A 15,318-nucleotide genomic window follows, 5' to 3' on the forward strand; every position below is an offset into this window, starting at 1 on the left:
TCTTGTGTTTTTGTTTAAATATGATTCAGTCATATTCTGCTATGCTGTATTAACAATGTCAATTTGCAGTAATTACCAAATGCATTGTTGCTGCTACTTCACACTACAGTATGTCAGTGACAAATGAATAATTTCTCATTAAAACAATGCCTGCTTTTAGTCTTTATTTAAATCAATGAAAAATTAAGTTATAAAATATATTTTCATGGCACTAACAATCTCTGCTACTGTTTTATTTCGTTGAGCATCCTCTTAATGAAGTAAATGTTGTGCACTTCAGTATTCGATGGTTATTTAACTGAATATATGTGTTAAAGTTACTATGCATCCAGTTAGAGTACATTAGTGAAAAAACAAGTAATTCCTCATTAAAATGATGCTTGCTTTTACGCTTTTGTTTAAGTTAATGAAAGATTACATTTAAAACCTATTTTCATGCCACTAGCAATTACAACTTTTGCATTTGGTAGAGCATACTCTTTCTTAACAGACTAAATATATTGTTCCTAATATTGGATTGACTATTTTATTGAATACATGTCTTAAATTTATTATATAGCAGACTTGCATGTACAAGTAGGGGTGACTGCTACATAAAATTTAAAGTATGAGAGAACAGTACAGCATTGCTTTTATCTGGTCTGCTGTAGCTCTAATATATTTGTTTAGTGAACTCACTTATTATTGCTATTCAGAAAACGTTTATACTAACACAAACAAAGCTTATAGTAATGAAATTCATATTGGTGGTGTGAGGGTTTATGTGAATCATAGCATCAGAGATGTCAACATGCTGAAATTATTTCATTTTTAATGACTATTTTGCCAAAATTATATATTAACAAAGATCAATTCCATCTTTATTCTTTTTTATTTATAACAACATTAATTTATTAGAAGTGCCTAATTACAACTTTTAGATTAAATTTTTTTTCTTGTTTTTTTTTAAATAATTTGACAGTGGTGCAGTTTCTCAGTATTGTATTTTTACTAAATTTCAAAACACATTTCAAGGTAAATTACTGCACAAAATATATACAATATCTTAAAACACATTCTATAAGTTTACTTATGGTACTGTAATTAAATTAATTTAACTGCTTCCGTTTGTTTGCATCTTGATTGAAAAAATGTTTATTCCATAAATGCAGTGTAAAGTATGTAGTCTCAAAATCATCTTAATCAAGCAAATGCAGTATACAAAGGTGGTAAATGATACTGGCTCAGAGCTTCAGAATCCCAGGTTTGATTCTCAACCTGGTCACTGTTTCTATGCAGTTTGAATGCTGGTCTTGTGTTCACAAGGATTTCCTTCTGTTCTTTTAGTTTCCTTTTACATAAACAATATCCATCCATCCATTATCCAACCCGCTATATTCTAACTATAGGGTCACAGGGGTCTGCTGGAGCCAATCCCAACCAACACAGGGCGCAAGGCAGGAAACAAACCCTGGGCAGGGCTACATGAACAATAATTTTAGGTTAATTGGTTGTCAGTAAACAGGCCGATTAAGTAATTGTGACCACTGTGTGAATGAGTGCGCCTAGCAATGGACTTGCTTACCATCTGAGTATGATCCTTGCCTTGGGCCCTGTTCTGCCAGGTGTGGCTTCTTTTCTTTAAGACCTTGTAATGGATTAATTATAACTTGAACTTGCTAAGTTACAGCTTATGTACTTTTCGGTTCAACACTGAGGTGCCTTTGATTGTTTATATATTCTTGTCTACGCTGAGTAAAGTTCCTCCAGCAATTCAGGCTATTCTCAAACAGAGCACAAGCTTGACTGTTAATATTTTTTAGATAGGCCTAAATTGCCATAGAATTAATATGGAAAGTAAAGGGTTGGTTCGTACCTTTGGTCTTTTGCTGTTATAGGCTTCAATCAGTCTGAGTGAAAAACGTAAGTATAGGAAATGTTTATATGGACAGATAGTAAGTGTTTATTCATCCATCCATTTTCAGAACTGACTTCATTTTGTAATTATGGGATAACAAGACTTTCAGAGTGCTTCAATACTCCTGGCATAAGTGGGCTTGCTCACACACAGCGTCACCATTGACCTTATAATGCTCACCTTTGGGATGTGGGTGGAAATTAAACATAGTCATTGATTTATTTGTCATGGCATTAGCTGATTTGCTTATTTTTGGGCATTTGAACACATTTGGCTAAATGATTATTCAATAATTCATGCCTAGCCATCAACAGGGGAAACTTAACATCTGGTTATGATCAAACATGAATAAACTCACTCCATTTTATCAAGAAAGCAAGCTTTCATAAAAATTAAATCTGATAGCACCCTTTATTCTTAACATAATTTTGTAATGGCAAAATAAAGGTTTTATGTTTTGGTTTAATCATGTATTTATAAAGTAAATCTAAACTGTTCTGATTAAAAATCTAAATTTAAATGCTATGTTCTTGGTGCCAGATATGGAAATCACCCTAGACAGATGATTCAGAGTTAAGGGCTGCAGTAGATAGCATCTCTGCATCCTGTTAATATAGCTATTCTTGTGTCCTGCGATTTGATACAATTTTTAAGGATTACTGTAACAATGCAAATAAATCTTAAGTTATGGAATGACAGCTTATACACAGATAATATTGTTCTTAAAATGACAATACAATATTTTACTATAGCAAAGCATTTCATAAAATGGTGATCTGAAATTCAAAATGAATATATTCATACATTTTTTAATAATAAAACTAAGTAAATTTAAGATTCAAAGAAATCTGTTTATCATCTTTGTCACTCTCATAATAAGCATCTTCTTATGGGATGTGGAGATTGGCCAATGCATATGTACATGTTGAAAATGATTAAAAGAAAAAAAAATGTTTCAAAAATTATGAAATCATAAGGGTATATACTACAAATGGAAAAATATAATTCCATTTTACACAGTTTGTTGACTTGTAGATGATTGATCTGAAATTTTCATTTGTATTTTATTTTTATTTTTAACTCTGGGTATTCTCTTCAACCTGACACAGCAGTTGACTTAAGGCTCCAGCACTGCTTTATATTTAAGTCTGTGCTTGTGTTCCCTGTATTAAGATGAGTACGATTACAGTGGATTCACCCATTAATCTACTTTTAAGTCCCACATCTTGGAAGTGAGACAATATTTAAATTGATCACCGCAGTCACAAGGCAAAGGCCAGTATGAGAAGTCTGCTCATTACAGGGACAATTGCTCTCTATCACTTTCCATATACTTGAAATATTTCTAACCAATATAACCTGGTCCCCATAACCTTGTGAAATACAACTGAGTTTGGAATATATATGAATGCACAGATGGATAGAGTTTGGTGAAATGAACTGGGGGGTAGAATAAGACAAATAATCCAGCTTATCTAAAACAAAATGCACTAATTTGTCTCAACAGATACCTATGAAGTGGAATAATGATACATTTGGTCCATTAGAAAACCAGATTACGAAGGTAGGTCAGGTGAATATCTGAAATGTTTTCACTTGTTTATCTGTTTAATACCTGCCTCTTCATTCTCCTGCAATTGTTATACTCTCTCTCCATAATGCTTTTGGATTCACTTGCTAAAGGCCATAAGATGCTGTGCTTGATATTTCAATCGATAAAAGTAAACACTCATTAATGGTTGTATTACTCTACTCTTGCACATCCAGATCTCGTAAATGGTGCTGTGTTATCCAGCTCACAATACTCAAAAGGCAGACCACGGTCCCTATCACAAAGAGGCTGGTCTTCAGACTTAAGCAGTAGGCTTTGCAGCATGCACTACAAAAGGAGCCCACAAGCAATAAAACTTACAAGTGACAAGGAAATAATTAAACCACTGTGCAAATTACAAAACAATGTTTTGTATTTGTAGCAATGCTTAATTCACCCAGGAATTGAAATGAATTTCAAAAATGCAAAAAGAAAAAAAGACTCTAAAAAGCTACCCAAAAACAAATTCCAAACCTGCAATCCAAAAATCTAATTCCAAAGAGCAAATGAAATTGTGAAAACACAACCCAAACTTACAGCAATAGAGAGTTAAGTACAAGAATGGAAACAGATCAATAATAGTTGAATACTAATCTCTCAGATTCTCAGGCCTTTATAAAAGCCAAGTGCTGTGTCAGAACTGACATTTAAAATGGAGGAGGAGGAGGTTGGGAAGGAGAGAAAAAAAATGCAAAATATTAATAAAACAATAAAGTACTAACTAAAAACAAAGCAATACAACAAGAAAACAGTTTTCAGTAACAATTCACTAAACAATTCTTAAAAACCAACAGAATAAAACAAAAAAAAGAAAAAACTAAAAGCAGAGAGTAAACCTGGCGAATTTATAACATGTGGTTAAATAATGATAAGGTGTGGTTAAAGAAAGCGCTATACAACAGCACTGATGATCTAGTGATGCTCATCATACGTTAGATACAGATATGTTGGATAACACAAGAGCAAATGAAATGTTACAAAAAAGTAATATTCTTAAATATAGCATTGATTTAAAAAAGGAGTATTTTATCTTTTAAAAAGCTGTAAAAAATTCAGAACAAATCTGCTACGAAGGTAGGAACACTGGTTGCTCCTACTGCTTCACATCTACCAGGACCTGCTCTTAGTTTCCAGCCTGTTCACTAGTTGGGAGGAATTTATACTCTGCCCCCCACCCCTTATAGATGTGTATCCTCCTGCCAAAGATGCTGCATGCATCTTAGGTTAACATACTATTCTAAGCCAAGTTATAATGAATGAGTGCATATGCACTGTATATATGAGTGTTACTGAGTGTACTTGTGGTAGAATGGCATTCCATTTAACTGTTTCCTGCTTTGTGTTCTGTGCATTTTGAATGCATGATGCTGCAATGCAAAAAACACTGAATAACAAAGGTTAGTTCTCTTTAATTTTAAAATGAATGACTGGCATTCATGTGGGTTAATAGCAGGGTGAGTCATTTCCAAACCCAAAATGCATGCCAAGGAAAACAACATAATTCAGAATGGGTATTTTTAATGCTAATATAGTGCAAGCAGGAGGGAGGAACTAATGTACCTAAAAGAGTAGCAAAAACACCTAAAAGAAAAATAATAAATCCTGTTGTTCGTCTGGGCTTACTTGAATGGGTTAGTCATTATGTCTGTTAGGTGGGATGGGCTGCTATCACAGATGAGCAGCCCTCTTTTTCACATCCTTCATCACTTTCTTCACTCCTCAAACATTTTTTTCCTGTGAATTAAACTCTTGCTCATTCTCACCTCATGATAGTAATTAACTGACTACTGACGAAGTTATGTTCAGGCTGATGTCAAATCTGAAGTTAGGAGCACTCTGTAGAAGGAATGCGTAAATCTCCTAGACTATCCCCTATAATCCTAGCTTCAATTTAAAGGACAATGTAAACCTAGGATTCCCATTATTTCAGAAGACCTTCTTGCTGCCTCTTATGATCTGGGAGACTTTGGTTAATTTTTTTTTTAAATCTTCCATTGCATTTCTCCTATTTCCTTACCTCACGTTATTTACTTTGAATGTTGGACATATCACCTCCTGGCAGTATTTCCCTTTCTATAATGGCACAATGACATTTCACAAACCTGCTGATGTCTGCTTTTCCTTTTTACTGTCCTGTACCATTCTTGCTTGTCTGGACTGAGACACCCTACACACCAGTAAATATTCTTTACTTATTGACAATTACATATTTAACTGACAATTTTATGCAGTGTAAGATTCAGAAATAATCCCAAAGTTAAAATGCACAGTATATGTGATTAGAGCAGATAATGCTTTGTTTTTAGAGAAGATAATTTATTTTGCTCAGGATCAGAATGAGAGTCTGTTTTAGGGACTGAACCAGCAAAATCATGATTTTCAGTCTAATGCTTGAGTCACCAGGCAACATAATGCATGATTATGGGTTAGATTACTAACTTTAAAACCACTTAATGAGAATAATTGTACTTTTGCTGTGCTTTAATATTAGAGAGAAATGTTTAGTGACGTTTAATGCTATATAGTACATACATTTATAACAATGAATGAAAATCAACCTTTACTTTGTAGAATAGCACCCATTGGCAGAAAGTCATATTTACCAGTGGATTTTCAACCTATCCTGAATTCAGCATGTCTTACTTTTCCACAGAAACAATATTGTAGACATTCTCTCGTGGATCAAAAACGTGTAACAACTTTTGTCTATAATACATAAAAGGAGTACATAAATTGTATAATACCTACAAAAATTACTCCACTCCCCTTTGATTGTCTGATAAAAACAATAAAATCTAGCATGCCATTGCTTTTATATTGACTGATTTTCCTTGCTTTCTTTTCCTCTATTGCCAAGTTGCATTTTAATTTTAATAGTCATTCTACTGTAAAATTCCGTTAGTGGTTTAAAGTTATTTTGAATATTGAAACAATTCACTATATCAATGATGTGTAATGTACTTTTGACTTGTTTTACTAAATGCTTGTTCTTCTAAATGTATTCACAAAGATCCAGAACAAACTGATTGTTTTGCCATGTATTTATTGTAATTAGTCTTAAATCATATAATTACACAACAATAGTAGCAATCAAATTGGCTGCTAAACATGGTGCCTAAGGAGAGACTTTGATATAATCATTCTCTCTGGTTGTATTTCAGCAGTTTTCTTCAAAGGTTAATATAACAGATGATCCAATTATTATTTAGTATGACTATGCAAAAAATACACTTATGAATAAGAGAACGCTTGCATAATTAATATTCTGTCCATTACAAAACAGTTTCACTTTGATTTTTAAATACAGTCGGTAGATTCACAATATGGAAGGTTAGGACACATACAACTGTTAAATGTACTCTGCAGTAAGAGTTCCGATCAGTTTCATATCGTTTATTAACAATCCATTCATTTACTAAGCCTTTATTTGTAGAGTGTACACTCGCCCACCACCACATTAGCTATTACTAGCAGTTTAGAGCTTCCAGTTAACCTGGCTTATACATCTTGCAGATATGTGAGTGGAATTAGAGGATTAGACATTGTACCCAAAACCATCCAACCTCCATGCAGACAGTATTAAGTAATGAAATTGAAACTGTAATGCAGCTGTTCTAAAAACAGTGCCCCCATGCTTACTTGCATTAACATTACATTTTTCACATTAATCGAGGAAGAACAATTGGGCAGTTGCTCCTGAGCTATTGCTTGTTTGATTGTGCATATAAGGTAAATCATTTCTCAGTTTTATTCTTCAGTTGTTGATTATGAAAAATTGGGCGGCCAAACCCATGGATATTTAAAATAACCCAAATCTTTCTGTACTGCACATGTTTACCAGACAGATTAACATATAAATTGGTACAATCAAACTGAGGGTAGGCAATTTCCACAACATCAGGTGTCTTCTTAAGTGCAAAATGCATCTATTTGAAATGTCAATCATGTATTAATGCTTAGATTTCCTTATTTATAAGATACCTGGAGCAATCCTTCAGCAGAGACAGCATACTGTATGTCTCGTAGTAGCCAGTTAGTAGTAGGATTTGGTGCCATTGTTATGCTTTTTTCAGGTTCATGGAGAATTTTATTATTATCAGATTTTAGGGTTTTTCACCATAGGGGTAATATACTGTACTGTACATACCTGTGTTTCATGTTTTTAGTTGTTTTGTGAATTGAAGTACAGTAACATTGCTTAAAGATATATTGGTTTATATATAATGTGTTTGTGTACAAAAAAAAGAAAAGAGTTACATATTTGTGCCAATTTCCAATTACCAGACATTTTTGGGACAAGTTCATGAAATACAAAATCCAGACTTGAATGCCAAATTCCAGTCCTGTGCATATTCATAACCTGAGGCTCATCTGTATTTCTGTTTCTGAGATCTTATCATGTCTTAGTACAGTATGTCTGGATAAAAATCCTTTGAGAGTGATGATATTAATGTAAATTTAAAGTCTGGACGACCTTGTGTGTATAGATTTATTTTTCTATATCCCAGAAAGATCTGTTCAAGTGAATAATGTAATTTTATATTTTACCATTGCTATTGAAACTTGTGTTATCTGAACTTACAAACAAGCAGATATTTGGTGATTGTAAGGGATGGACTTGAACAAAGTATGTAACATATTGCTTCTAACATAGTTTTATATATTATCGATCTTGCATCATTTGCAAGTTTATTAGATGTTTTTAATGAATTCTATAGAATTTTTGAGTTTACGATCAACATAAATTAGAGCAAGTTTTTTCAGGCCAAAGCCCTTATACTTCCAACTTAATTTAATCAGTTTTTTTCTAACTGGTTCACAATAGTTCAACTATCTAGGACTCATAATTGCAGTAAATTGTAAAGGCATACTTTAATTTTCACAACATGTTGCAATGTGTTAAGCTATATGTTAATACATGATCATCTTGTCATCTTAATATCGTCATAATGATCTTCCTCCCAAAGTTTTTGTATTCTTATACATTATAACGAAACCTATTAAAAAAACACCCAATTATAACTCTTTTTAAATTGGAATACCAAGAGCCCACAGATTAGAAAATCATTATTAAGAAGATCTAAAGCAGAGGGGGCATAGTACTGCCCAACTTCAAATTCTAGTTCTGGGACACACATATTTCTATTCTACAACCTTGGAAAAAAGCTGAAAGAAATTATTCTTCCAGCTTGGTTAACTATGGAAAGGAAATCCTTGCTCTTTGCGCCTACTGTGCTACTATTAATTAACATCATTTAAGCAGTAATGTATTGATTCAACACCTGCTTAGAATATGTTACAAGTGTAAAAAACTCTCATGTTTAAGCCAGGGTTCCTCCCCTGGCTGGGGTTCAAAGTCTACTTTCATGTCTTTTTTTCTTCATTTTTATTCCGTTTATTTGTAGTAGTGTTGTTTTTTTGTTGCTTACAAGGGGGCTTCACCCCCCCGCTCACTTCGCTCACCAACCCCCATGTTTGGTTTTCCGGATACACACTTTTAAGATTTTTTTTTTCTTGGAATTGTTGCTGTTCCATTAGTTTCAATTTTATTGCAGAACTTTGGTGAAAACAATATTTGGAATCTTTCGAGTCCAACATGCTGAATGTTTTAAATGCTGAATCTTTTAAATGAGGTCCGTGAGACATGTGTTTAATGACTTTGTACCATAATTCAGGAGAGATTTCTCTGTTTTGAATTTCAGCACAGACAAAATGATGTAAATCAGCAGTTAATAATTTTTTGAAAATTAACCAATTAATGCATGTGACGTAAGCCCTGTTTTTGGAATTCGATCCAATAAATGTATGCTCAGATTTGAATGAACACCGTTTCGAGTTCTTTCAGTAAAATTAGGACTTTCTAATAAAACAATCTATTTACGAAAGTCGGAATATCCTGAGCCGATTTAGCAGGTGGCATTGTTTTCAAGAATCTCCGGATTTCTGGCCATTGTGGATTGCACGTCATTGTAATAAAAAAATTTGGCCAACCGATAGTTCTGGATATTGCCATTGCATCATGGTGTAATGCTCTTGGACTACCTTGATATGATGATGGTAATATTACTGCTTTACCTATTTTGAATTTGTATGAACTATTGATATTTGAATTTTGAATGTTCCATTGTAAGTTTTGCCTGATTTGATTTAATAAAGAAAAGATAATTAATTTCAATTTTTACATACACATTAAATGTCTAATGCAAAATTACATTATTAAATACATTGGAACATATCGCTAATTTTGCCCCGAAATTTTGTTTTGGTGTTTTCCGATTTTCTAAATTTCTGTGTTGTTGTATTGTATGACCATCCTGTTTCTTCATCTGGGAAAAGCAAAGGAAAGAGTAAAGGATCGTAATGTGGTGAATTGCTAGACAGAAACCTTGATTCATGTTTTGCTTTTGGATAAACATGAATATCTACTCTGTTTTTGATATTTCCATCTTTCGAAACTATTATCGCAGATAATTTGTCACATGTTGGTTTATTAAATATGCGTGCGTGGTCCTTCTGATTCATACAAAAATCCAAGAAAATTTCGTTGTCCATGTTTTGCAGATAAATTTTGTGTAAGTGTGATACTTTTAGATGTATGGATTTGTATCCATTATTGACTGTATAATTTCTAATACGTCCGATCGTTTAACTCTTTTGATTCTATGTTGCATCGCTTCTCCATGATCATAAATATACACCAGACCGAATTATGGTTTCTTTGAAATTAAACTTGTCGTTGCTTTTATTGTTGCTGGACCACAGATTCTCATAGCATATGGTCCTGAATCGTGTAAATCTACATTTTGAGCATTGATTGATGCTAACGCGAAAAGATTATTGTAGACTCGGATATTTTGCATGTAGTGTTTGTGGATTTTACTTTCCCCAAACATCAAATCTTTTAATTCTCTTGGATACGCTTCTTCATTGTGTAGAAACATTACTTTTCCCTCATAGCAAGACAAATTAGACAATCTACAAGTTTCTGACTTTAACTTCAAAGCCTTGCAATATTTATATACTTCTGACATATCACCTATGTCCATATATTTGTCTTTTATTTTTGACCTGACTTTGTCCTGCTTTTTTTCAATTACAAATGGCCTATGGTGATTATTTTCCCTTTTTTCAAGTAATTTCCGTTTGTTTGCAAACTGCAACATTTACCATCTTTTTTTTATACTAATTTTCCTGCTTTCATATTCTTTAGCTTTCTCTGCATTTGTATGGCACTAAAGTTTTTTTTAAGCCTTTCAAATTCCACTGCTTTCATAATCTGTAACCTGCTCTGCATTTGTATCGCGCCAACGTTTTTGAACGTCTTTATGAAGTTTTACTTTGTCTTTTATTTCTGAGCCCGATTGGGCCTGCTTTTTTTCTCTTCCACTTGTTCTGGGCTGATTATTACTTTCCTTATTTTCTGAAATTGCACCTAGATTATTCTTTTTCTTTTTGGCATTTTTTTCTCCCTAACGCTTTTGGGTTTCTTTTCTCCGCGCTGCTCTATATTCTTCGCTTAGTCATCGACGTTTCATCAATAACAAATTGTCCTTATTTGCTTTATATGTGCTAAGAGCCCTGGATCTATGGCTGCTAAAAGCCTTTACACGATTGAGTGTTTTGCTGCCCGTGGTCTTATTTGATATTGGTTGTAAGTAGGGCGTGTCTTGCAAGAATCTCATCTTCTACGTCATCGCGAGACGGTCCTGGGTCAATCTCATAGCAGAAAGTCTCATGTTTAAGGTCCCCACAAGACGCTCCATTACCAATCTCTTTCATCTTGTGAGTCTTTTAACTGTCTTCCATGAAGATCACGTCTTGTCTCCCTATCCTCTCCCTCCCAGGATTTTTTTTTTTTTTACAATATAGAGAGATATGCATTATTATTTGTTTTTGCCCATGTCTATAAGCTGCCTGTGTTATGTGCAGTGTGTTTTGTGAATTACCCCCCAAGAGACGGGGACACCTACTAATCAACCCCAGGAACTACCCCCACTTTATAAATCCAATTTGTCTTCCACAGTTACTGGTGGTTCATTTTGAAAGTGGCTGGTATTATTTAGATTATGTGTAATTTGTTGTATTTTTGTGATTTACGGATTATTTGTACTTCTGCTCTGTTCCCTTTGATTATGTCTTTGCATTCTCTGTTGGGACTTTGTTCTCTCATATTGCCTTGTGTTTTAGGCAATTCCATTCTGCCTTTGCGCTCCACAGAGGTCCATAGTGATTTGAATGCTTCTTCTGAATAAATCTTTTATTTTATAACGATTTGATGCTTGTCCTTATTACTAGCCAGGGTTTGATTATTCAGATGATTGGGATTTATGTGTTTTAGGACTCTTAGACAAGACAATAACACTAATTCCTAGATACTAGATGTTACATAGTCATTTGTTTAGCTTATAGGGGATTTATCACATGGAAGATTTGTGATATTTGAATTGTTAAAGAGATTTCTATTTTGTACTGTATTTTTGTCAACTGCCTGAGGAGATATGCAAGTATGAATTTCATTATAGAAAAAGAAAGAAAAAAAGAACTTTAGTTTTCTCCAGTGGGGAAATTTGGCTACTATGTACTCATGATAATAAACTTGTTTTGATGTGAATTAACCACTGATATCACAGTTTATACTAGTGAGAAATTTTATTAAAAGGTAGCCGACAGAGTTTCCGAATCTTCCTTGTGTATAAGTGCTAGAAACTATGCTATCTTACAATAATGAAGATAGACCTGTTCACTTTCTTTCAAAAAGTTCACATGATGATTTGAGGCAGCATTGGAAAAGAGACCTTTAAATTGCATTTTCAGATAAGGAGTGAAATTTAGCTATTAAGAAACTTATGCATCTGTGAATGGCATGGTGCAACTCATCCAAAGTTTACTTCTAACACATATGCGTCTCGACTCAGGTTTTCTAAATTGTATCCAGGGTAAGATCATTTGAGTGATACTGATTTGTCTAGCATCCATGCTTGGTTGTGAATTTTGGGATTGTCTCACACTTAGACCATACTAGGAAAGTCTTGGCCTTGCTGTCAAGCTGTATTGAAACCACTGTTATGTCTAACAGTGTTTAGGACATTGCTGGGAGGGTAATATTGCATAATTAAAATTTTTCCATTTGTGGAACTGTCCATAGATTCTTAAGAATTTGGCAAGAGTTCATTTGTGTAGTCCTGCTGGGACTCTGTTAACCTTTTCAATGCTTCAGATTCTTTGGATAACAACTACGTATTGAGCCACCAATTTTGTTGCACTCCAGAAGGGCTGGAGGTTCGTGGTAGTGCTGGTGTTGAATTTTATATAAATTAGTAAACTTACTTTGTGCTAATGTACTTACTGTAATGTAATTTTAAAAAACTAATAAAGAGAAAAAGTAATGCATCATCCAAAATAAGGTTTGAATGCAGTGGAAGTGGTATGCACAATATTTATTGTATTGCTTGTAAAAATTAAGGATTCTTATGAGTAATATTATTAGATTTTATTTATAAGCACATTTCATGAGACTTAAGGACACTGTACAGTACCTAAATAAAACAAAACCTAGAAAAATACAAATAAGTAAGACAGTCAAAATTAAAAACAGATAAATAAGACAGTCAAAATTATAAAATACAATCAGAAAATAAAAGCTTGTTTGAAAAGATACATCTTTAAATTAGTTTTAAAAGCAGCTTTTGAAAAATATAAAGAGGCAGGGAGTAGTCCTTGAATTCAGCATAAATGCTAAGTAGGGCAAAGTTGTGAAATAGCGTTTCACTACCAAAATTAAGGAGCAGGAAAAAGAGGAAAACATGTATATAACAAAGTACATAATATAAAAAAAACAGAAACAAATCTTGACTACTCAGCTTAACTGTGTAGTGCTTAATTCTTGCCTTTTACTACCGCTTCTGTACCTATTTCTTAAGACCCTGAGTTCCAAGTTTTTAGAAATAATAACCAGAAGGTGCTTTTAAAATCCAGCTGGGTTAAAAGCACAGTCATTTCCAGATTCAAACCTTCCCTCACGAACTCCTGGTACTGTTCTCCTAGAATTCATCTAGAACCAGTTGTCTCTTGAGGGCTGACCTCTGGTACACTGTCGGGAACCACCAGGAAGTCTGACAATAATAATATATAGCAAGGGGACACATATACTGCAACAGGCCTCATTGCTCTTACCTGGCCTTTTCCCTGTCTCATGTATATTTTCCTCATTTTTGACTTCTTTGATTATTTTGAAATATGTCCCATGTGTTTTTGTAGTTTCTGTTAATATTGTTTTACTTATTCATTATTTATTCTTCATGTGTAAGAGGTTGCTCTCTTATGTCCACCTGATGTCACCGCTGCTGGATCATCCCCATCAGAAAGATCATGGCTCATTGAATTCTGTTAGCAGTTGAATTTTTTTTTTTTGCTCCTATCTTTTTAGGTAGTTTGTTTTGCTCATTTGACCATATTCTTGTATTATTTTCACATTTCTGGCACTAAAATTATGGATTATCTTTACAAGATAAAGTTATGTTTTTTTCTGCTGTGTAAGTATTTTTGCATATTTTATTCAAGTATATTTTGAAATTTTTAAAGCCAAAACCCCTTTTAGGGTTGTATAGGCCAAAACCGGACAGTAAAGTCAGAACCCTGACCTGATATCTGGTCCAATTTTTAAATCACCAATAAATGAAATATCTTTGGTGTTTGGAATAAAAACATTCCACATTGTTTGCCATTGAAGAGCATTGGTCACCATTGGCATGTATTACAGTATATCAAAACTTTTGTCCACAAAACCAAGATTAAATTTCATCATTACAAAATACATGTGGCTAAGTAACGTATTAAAGATGTATGACTTTTATCACTTTTTGGAGGCGTATTTCTTTAAGCTTACTTTGTTGTGATTTGAGTATTTTTCTTATTTTTTTTTAATTTTTATATTCTTTTTATTGTTAATGTGATATATTACTGGTATCACACAGTTTGTTAAGAGCATGGACATGACTTTACATTCCCTAAAAGAAATAATAAATTGAAATAAAGAATTGCAGAGTCCGACAAGGCAGCTTTTTGTCATTGAGTTTTGGTTTGTTCCATTTATGAAACTTCGTCTGGAGGTTTTGACCCATTTAATATCTCTGATTTCTGGTTAGGGATTCCAAACCCCTGCCATTTGGTTCATATCAGTGAATATGGATTATTTTTCTTGATTATCATATTCACTGGTCTCACGCACTCTGTCTTTTTCTTTTTCTACAGTTGTAAAGCTCTAGATCAATATGGAATATAGGAAGCATAGAAACTAGAGGTTTACTATGGATACAATACACTTTTTGATGACACAGGCATTTATTTGTCTTTTTTTTTTTGTTTTTTTTTCAGAAAGGTGGGTCATTCTATACATGCAATCCTTATATTGTTAGTACAGCAGAGATTTCTAGTTTCACATATAATTTGCAAGTAAATATTTATATAAATATTTTTCAAAATTTACTAGGGATAACAAAGTTAAAATATAAATGCATGCAATTAATTTCAAAAGCATATTGTTTTATATTTCCTCAATCACATTTACAAATATGCATTGTTCCATTCCTTGCTAGACTAGTCCATCAAACAAAGTTTATAATGGTTTTTTCAATGTAAAACTTTCCCACACAGTCCAAAGGACGCCAATGTTACTATTTGCAAACCTAGTGTCAGAGAGATTAAATATCACAAAAGTAAAATATCTTGGGATTTTTTAATTCTATTCTTTAAAACATACACGCAGTACAAAGACAAGCATGTTCCTAAAATTATACACACTTAACCCTCTCTGTGACAGCACTATAGGCAG

General features: G+C 33.3%; 1 long non-coding RNA gene across 4 annotated transcripts in view; it reads left to right on the plus strand.

Moving 5' to 3' along the window:
• Positions 1-15,318, plus strand: part of LOC120523332 — a 317,633-nt gene that overhangs the window by 240,119 nt on the left and 62,196 nt on the right. For all 4 annotated transcript variants that reach the window (XR_005632592.1, XR_005632590.1, XR_005632591.1 and 1 more), the window contains one exon: positions 3,405-3,461. This is a non-coding gene — a long non-coding RNA (uncharacterized LOC120523332). The remainder of the gene's footprint in view (positions 1-3,404; positions 3,462-15,318) is intronic.

This window comes from Polypterus senegalus, chromosome 2 (assembly GCF_016835505.1).
Source record: "Polypterus senegalus isolate Bchr_013 chromosome 2, ASM1683550v1, whole genome shotgun sequence".
NCBI classification, from domain to species: domain Eukaryota; kingdom Metazoa; phylum Chordata; class Cladistia; order Polypteriformes; family Polypteridae; genus Polypterus; species Polypterus senegalus.